This window comes from Sapajus apella, unplaced genomic scaffold (genome assembly GCF_009761245.1).
Source record: "Sapajus apella isolate SASKATOON/1434 unplaced genomic scaffold, GSC_monkey_1.0 scaffold22, whole genome shotgun sequence".
Classification (NCBI taxonomy): domain Eukaryota; kingdom Metazoa; phylum Chordata; class Mammalia; order Primates; family Cebidae; genus Sapajus; species Sapajus apella.
In genome coordinates, this window is record NW_022436962.1 from 8,060,242 (window position 1) to 8,067,213 (window position 6,972).

Genomic DNA, 6,972 nt, shown 5'->3' on the forward strand with positions numbered 1-6,972 from the left:
TTTTTTTTTTTTTAAATGAGACAGGGTCTGGCTTTGTCAAGAGTACTGGAGTACAGTGGGAGGATCATGGCTCACTGTAGCCTTGATGTCCTGGGCTCACGTGAACCTTCCACCTTCCACCTCAGCCTCCCGAATAGCTGGGATTATAGGTGAATGCCACCACGCCTGGCTTTTTATTTTTTATTATTATTTTTTTTAGAGATGGGGTCTTGCTGTGTTGCTTAGGCTGGTATCAAACAGTTGGGCCCAATTGATTGACCCGATTTGGCCTCCCAAAGTGCTGGGTTTTGGGTGTGAGCCACTGCACCTGGCATTGTTTGTCTTTTTGTTGATGAGTTGTGTGAGTTCTTTTTTTCTTTATTTATTTTTTATGTTTCTGAAGACAGAGTTTTGCTCTTATTGCCTAGGCTGAAGTGCAATGGTGTAATCTCAGCTCACCGCAACCTCCACCTCCTGGGTTCAAGCAATTCTCCTTGCCTCAGCCTTCCAAGTAGCTGGGACTGTAGGTGCCCACCACCACGCCCAGCTAATTTTTTGTATTTTTAGTAAAGACAGGGTTTCACCATGTTGGCCAGGCTAGTCTGGAACTCCTGACCTCAGGTGATCCACCTACCTTGGCCTCCCAAAGTGCTGGGATTACAGGCATGAGCCACCGTGCCCGGCCCCAAACCTTCTATTAGCATTGCTCAGAAGGCAGCAAAATGACTTGATCCGATTATCCCACATCTCTTTCCTTAGAAGGTAAGGATAGAAATAAAAATGCATAGAAAAGCAGATAAGGCCCAGACAAATTTATTATGCCCACATGCCCATGAGATGTCCCAGGCTGGTGACGTCTCATGGGAATTCAAGGAATCCATTAAGAATGAATTCTGAGGCTGGGCATGGTGGCTCACGCCTGTAATCGTGAAACTTTGGGAAGCCGAGGTGGGCAGATCACCTGAGGTCAAGAATTCAAGACCAGCCTGGCCAATACGGTGAAACCTCATCTCTACTAAAAATACAAAAACATAGCCAGGCATGGCGGCATATACCGATAATCTCGGCTACTTAGGAGGCTGAGGCATGAGAATCCCTTGAACCTGGGAGGTAGAGCTTGCAGTGAGCAGAGATGGTGCCATTATACTCCAGTCTGGGTGACAGAGCAAGACTCTGTCACAAAAAAAAAAAAGAATTCTGAGGCTATAGTGGCACATGCCTATAATCCTAACACTTTGGGAGGCCAAGGCAGGTGGCTCCTTTGAGGCTAGGAGTTTGAGACCAGCCTGGACAACATACTGAGACCCCATCTCTACAAAAAATTTAAAAATCAGCCGCACCTGCCTTGGCTTCCCAAAGTGCTGGGATTACAGGCATGAGCTACCATGCCCATGTCAGGAATGGGACAAACACAGGTGGTGCATGCCTGGAGTGCCAACTACTCAGGGTGGGGGCTGAGGTTGGATCACTTCAGCCCACTGCATGCCAGCCTCGGCAACAAGGAGAGACCCTGTCTCAAAACCAAACAAACAAAAAGAATGAACTCCTCATTTTGCTGTCCCTTTCTGTTCTACCAAGACCCAATTATCTCTCTGGGAGTGGCACTGAGGCTATGAGCACAGGGTATGGAGTGTGACTGCCTGCTTCAAATCCCACCTTTATTATTTACTAGATGGCTGATATCAATCAGTATAAGCGTTTATATTACTTGCCAGCTGTGTTATCCTGTCTAAAGGCAGTAGCCAACCTTTAGAAGGTGTTTGTCCTCCTCCATTACTACAAATATCATGAGGCAGCCTTTCCCTCTCTCCCAGTTCCCATCCTGCCAACACTATTTAAAGAAAAATACCTGGCCAGGCGCAGTGGCTCACGCCAGGCGCAGTGGCTCACGCAGTGGCTCACGCCTGTAATCCCAGCACTTTGGGAAGCCAAGGTGGGCAGATCACGAGGTCAAGGGATTGAGGCCATTCTGGCCAACATGGTGAAACTCCCTCTCTACCAGTAAAAAATACAAAAATTAACCCGGCGTGGTGGCACCTGCCTCTAGTCCCAGCCACTAGGGAGGCTGAGGCAGGAGACTCACTTGAACCTGGGAGGCGGAGGTTGCAGTGAGCCGAGATCGCACCACTGCGCTCCAGCCTGACGACAGAGCAAGACTCTGTCTCAAAAAAGAAAAATATCCAAGGAATACAGCAGTTACCTTGGTATTGTCACATTATTCTTTTCTTAGCAAGAAAGAAAAGGTCCCAAAACATTCCCTACTCCCTATGGCCCTCAGACCCCACCCTATCCCCATCCCTGACAGTTTACCCTTATGATCGAGGGTAAACCCAGGATGAATATTCATTTGTAAAGTACTCTGCAGTTTTCAGAGTACTTTTGCACACAGGATTTTGTTCAGTTCTTGGTAAGCAGTATTACATTATTAATCCTGCAAGCCATGGCTACTCTCCCACCTCCGTTTTACAAATATGCAAACTAAATCTTAGGTTCACAAACTGTCCAAGCTCACATAGCTAAGAAGAAAGTCACACCAGGACACTGTTTTCTCTACTACTTCACATTATGATGTCCAAGTTCACATCCTGGGAATATGAGGAGCCTGAACCTTATGGCTAGTTACACGCCCCTCGAGGGAACACAGACCTCCTCATTTTCCTCCCTGCTGGTCCAGGCAGGGCTATCCAGGCTGAAGGACCACAGACATGATACAGACGCAAAGCACCAGGCATAGGAGTGGGGACACCACCAAGAGGGGACCAAAGGCCCACGAGGGTATAGAGTATCTGCCAGAGCATACTAGGTCATGACATAGACCAAACGCATTCCAGACCACTGAGGAAGCCCAAAGGGGCTCCCCCAGGAACAGCCCAAGTCCCCGGATAAACTGGCCCTTCCTCACCCAGCACACCCCCTTGGCCCTTTCTCCCTCATGCTTCCAGTGAAGAAGGAAATGGACAAGCAGCCAGGCCTGACAGCTTGATCAAATTCAGCCATATACACCCATGCACACTCAGCAGTAAGCTCAGAGCCATGGAAATCAAACCTTGGGCTCACCCAAAGGCCAAAGAAGAGGCAGCCACAGCCTGGGTCTAGGGCTCGAGCTCAGAACCACTGTCTTTTCAGATGCTGCTGCCAAACAGAGCTATAAAATGTGCCTCGACTTAATTTTTCCATGGACACAACCTCAGGATGGGACGGCCAGGCTCGGGAGGAGCTGGGATTCCAAAGGCTCACTGCCTCACTCCTCTGGGATCCACAGCTAAAGTTGGGGAAAGGGAAGTATTTGGGGTCAACATTGCCACCTCTTGGGCCATTTCTCTTCCTAAAACCTTCCCAAGGCCGAATGCAGCAACAGAGTAAGTTTTCATTCAGCACTGATTCAGGGTTGGAATTTAGTGCAAATTGCTTACATCTGCCTGGCCATATCCCAAATAGGTAGTTTAGAGTGAGGAGGAGGGGCAGCATTGGCCCACTTCTTGGACTCCGGGTAGCTGCCTGCTAAAGAATCCGGTGCCATGCTGGGACCAGTCAGCCCAGGGTACAAAACTCTCCAACAGAGTCTAGAAAAAACAGCCCAAGAGGGCTGCCAGAGACGGCATAGCGATTCCATCCCAGGCATGACAGGAAGGACTGGGGCAGGGAAGCTACGAAGACCCCAGAAGAGGGTGGAGAGGGAGAGAAGGCAGGCCTGAAGGAGCAAGAGCAAAGGGAGATTTCACACACACTCTTCAACATCGGCCAGCTAGGGTGTGTGCACTAACCTCATACATTTGGTAACCTCTTCCCACAACCCAGGAGCCTGCCAAGCCCCTGGGCTCCCCACCCTACTCCACCCCACACCAGCTTGGCAGCCTTGCTTGCGCTTCCTGCTGCGATTGCTCCCTCCAGCATCAAAGTCACCGCTGTCGGGAGCTGAAAAAGAGAGACAAGTATGGGCCAGGAGGGCAGCGCCTTCTCCGAGCACCCACGAACTCAGGCCTGAGGGTCCCTCTCCGTCTTTCAAGCTTTCAGTCTCCTTTTGCTGCAGTGTCCTTATAAGGGAGAAGGCAGTTCTACCCTCCGCCCGGCTAAGAAATATACACATTCCCCAGGCTAGATGCCGACTTCTCACCCAATCCACGGAAGGCACTACCCCCATCACAGGACAGGTTTTGCTTTTTTTATGTCTCATCTTAAATAAACAAACCCCAAAGGCATTGGCTGGTTCAGATCGCCCAGCAGCTGGGAGCCAGGAAGTGTGTTCAGCGAGAAGGGGGTGGGGACGCGGGTGCCTGGAGCCCCAGAGGCCCTGAAGCTGCTGGAGTGCAGTGGGGTGGGGTGAGGGGCAACCTGCTCTGCGCGGCCGGCAGGAGCTCAGGCTCCCACGGCGTCCGCCGCTCAGCCAGCCGCCTGGAACCCTCGGCTGCTTCCATTGTTGCACCTCCGCTCTTGCCATGTTGGAGGGAGAGCCTCCTGACCTCCGCTGCCTCCACTCTGGGGGCACTTTGCAGACCCTGGGGCCGGTGCAGCCGGCTGGGTGCGTGTCCTACCTGCGCTAGCTGCGGGCTCTGCTGCAACACCCGACGTGTCTTGTGCCCGGCGACGTGGGCTGCTCGCTCCGCGCCTCCCGGGCTCGCTCTGCGGCTCCAAGCGCCTCTCGCACCAGCGCGAGCGGAGCTGGCCGGCCGCACGCCGCCCGCTCCCGGGCCGCTCCCCTCTCCAGTCTCCGCGCCGACCCTGGGGTCCAAGGGGGAGAGGGAGAGGTAGCAAAGGGTGCAAGGACCAGCTTGGGGGGCGGGGAGGGGTGCTCTCCGCTGAGAGCGTGCGCGAGCTCGCGGAGTCAGGCCACCCCGGGTGAGACAATAGCGGGAGCAGCGGGCGAGAGAGGGGAAGCCATCTCCCGGACACCCGGCGCACTGCACGGCGACACGAGGCTCGGCCAGACCCAGCCTGGACAGGCAGCCGCCCGGCCGCCGGCTCCAGCCGCAGCGCCGAATCCGCCGCGAGCCGGAGGGCGGGGCGGCTGCTGGAACCCGGGCCGCCCTCGGCCTCTCCCCTCCCCTTCCCCCTTCTCTCCTCCTCTCCTCTTCCCCTCTCCCCTCCGACTCCCTCCCGACTTGCCATTGCGTGGGGGAAGAGAAACGCGCTAGCGTCGAGTTGAGCTCTGCAACCCAAGAGCCAGGATTTCTACTCCCCACTTGGGTGAGGGTTTTTGCGGATGGTCGTTACTTTCCCCTGCTGGGACCCCTTGGCTTTGGGTCAGAGGAAAGCGCAATCATTCTGCTAGAAATGACGGTGCTGAGGTCCAGTTATCCGTTTCAAGAATTTCTCCCGTAATTACGGTAGCGATGTTCCGAGGAGCCCCTACCTTGAGGGTGAGGTGGGGGTAGAGAGAGGCTGTCTCTGGCCTTTACACGCTCAGTCTCATTCGTCTGTCTCCTTCCTTCCTCTCTGGAAGGGGAGTCTCGTTTTTGTATTCGCCCAGGTGGATCTTCCGAGCTGTGACCCAGAAAATAGCAGTCAACCTAAGTGGGAAGGGGAGACAGAGGATCCTCCAACCCAACTAGGGTAGGGGAAAAAAAACCTTTCATACAATATGTTATATTTAAAATTTCTACTCTAAATACCTTACTTCGAGCATTGGTCTCTGGAAGAATTTTCCTAAAGGCTCCACCCAAAAGAAACCATGAGTTGGCCAGCTCCTCGTTTGCATTTGGTTTGCATTGTACCAACGATCCCTGATCTCAAAGTACCTTTTCCTGAAAACGTGAATCGTTTTTTCCTCCACTGCCCTCATTTCTTCTTTCTTTCTCTACAGGCTATGAAGATTAACACCTGGTTCTCAGCCTTTCAAGTAAAACTATGATTAAATACATTTGTTAGGCTTCTTTCTTGTTAACTTGTCTTTTATAGCAGTAATGGCTGTGACTCTTATGATGGGGAGGAAAGGGATCACTCCCCCCTTTCTGCTCCTACAGTCCCTTCTGTACTCAGTGCTGTGTGACTGAGTAGTCCACTTCACCCTCTGAGCATCAACAATAGCGTCCTCACCTATCACGCAGGGCTTTCATAATGATCAAAGGAAAGAATGTAAGTGAAACATCTTGATAATTAACTGAAGGCAGCCAGCTCTGCACATATATCATAATGTATATGATGTTATTCCTGATTTCAGGAACCACAGGGGTTAAAAGACGTGTCCATGAATGCATTCACCACTTGTTCACCATACAAATATTTATGACAGCTTACTCTAGGTCTGTCATCAGGTCAAGCTCAGAAGCCTGAGAGAACAGAGTGATACAGGCAGGGGCCACTGGTGGTTCCATGTTGCTGGAGTGAAGAGTCTGAAGGTGAGAACTCCCAGGAAGTAGGCCTGGGTAGCTGAGTGCAGGATCAAATCACAGGCTTTATCATACATTTTGATAAGGAAAAAATTGGGTAAAGAGAAGCCAGGGTGCAGTTGCTCACGCCTATAATCCTAACACCTTGGAAGGCCAAGGCAGGCGGACTACCTGAGGTCGGGAGTTCAAGACCAGCCTGGCCAACATGGTAAAACCCCGTCTCTACCAAAAATACAAAAAATTAGCCAGGTGCAGTGGCGTGTGCCTGTAATCCCAGCTACTCTGGAGGCTGAGGCAGGAGAATTGCTGGAACCTGGGAGGCAGAGGTTGCAGTGAGCGGAGATAGTGCCATTGCACTCCAGCCTGGCGATAGAGCGAGACTCCGTCTCAAAAAAAAAGGAACAGTGGGGCCGGGCGCGGTGGCTCAAGCCTGTAATCCCAGCACTTTGGGAGGCCGAGGCGGGTGGATCACGAGGTCAAGAGATCGAGACCATCCTGGTCAACATGGTGAAACCCCGTCTCTACTAAAAATACAAAAAATCAGCTGGGCATGGTGGCGTGTGCCTGTAATCCCAGCTACTCAGGAGGCTGAGGCAGGAGAATTGCCTGAACCCAGGAGGCGGAGGTTGCGGTGAGCCGAGATCGTGCCATTGCACTCCAGCCTGGG

The 6,972-nt window shown here is 52.4% G+C and overlaps 1 protein-coding gene across 2 annotated transcripts in view; it reads right to left on the minus strand.

Moving 5' to 3' along the window:
• Positions 1-4,879, minus strand: part of PIK3C2B (phosphatidylinositol-4-phosphate 3-kinase catalytic subunit type 2 beta) — a 78,753-nt gene extending 73,874 nt beyond the window's left edge. Inside the window, exon 1 of one of the 2 annotated variants that reach the window (XM_032288884.1) lies at positions 4,512-4,879. The gene's annotated coding sequence lies outside the window, so the exon portion shown is untranslated. The remainder of the gene's footprint in view (positions 1-4,511) is intronic. The other variant, XM_032288886.1, reaches the window with a different exon arrangement.
• Between the last annotated feature and the right edge of the window lie 2,093 nt (positions 4,880-6,972).